The following is an 885-nucleotide window of genomic DNA, read 5'->3' as shown; positions in this document are numbered from 1 at the left end:
CATTCAGAGGCCTGTACCGCCGGCAATAACATCATTTTTTGAATTTCTTCGGAGGGCGCTAGCACCGTCACCGTCGCCCCCCACACTGACCTCTGCTACCTTCGTAAATCTGTATATACAGGTGTGGGCAGTCTAGTGTACGCCAGTCGCCACACTGATGATCGCCTCGGTTAAGTTGCGGTGGTGAAGGCACGGCTGGCTTGATGTTGGTCCCATCGGCAGATTCTCCCCTGGCGGTGATCGGGCCCCTTTGTGGGCAATTCAATTGCCGTCGGTTCGGCCATTGCGCCTTGAGCTGAACTCAAAAACATTTTTCAGCAGAGTCTGCAACTACGAAAGAGCTTTTTCATGTATCTAAGGTAAACATATCATGTTTCTGGCAAATATTTTAGTGTTTTCAAAATATTTGGCCTAAGATAATTCATAGTCAATTTGGCCCCTTAAATTATTGAATTTATTATTCAGTTCTATTTTGAACGTTGTGAATACAACAACTTTTTCCCCTTCCCCCCATTCCCCCCCCACCATCTCTAATCTCTTATCTCTTATCTCTAGTTTTCTAAATTGGTTTGTTTTTAAAGGTTCGTGAAAAGTTAAAAATCTCCTAATTCCTTCGGTATCCATGACCCGTTTGCCTACATTCCCAAAACTCCATAACAAATATATTTTCCTTAATCCCTTATCTCTAATCCTAATAAACGTTATACATTTTCGTAATATTGTCGAATTTTGTAACGATCGGATTTTGCGGACCGACCCCTGCCATAAAATATATCCATGCCAGTCTATAACAAGAAATCTTGTTTTTAATTTTAAATTTGATGTCATAAAATTCACTTAAATTTAAATGTAATAATGAGTGTGGGAAGATCAAAATGACTGAAG

Source organism: Adelges cooleyi, unplaced genomic scaffold (genome assembly GCF_023614345.1).
Source record: "Adelges cooleyi isolate 19-005CV unplaced genomic scaffold, UGA_ACOO_1.1 ACOO_flye_CR_arks_rails_tigmint_CR_PRNA_784, whole genome shotgun sequence".
Lineage (NCBI taxonomy): Eukaryota > Metazoa > Arthropoda > Insecta > Hemiptera > Adelgidae > Adelges > Adelges cooleyi.
This window is presented reverse-complemented; position numbering follows the sequence as displayed.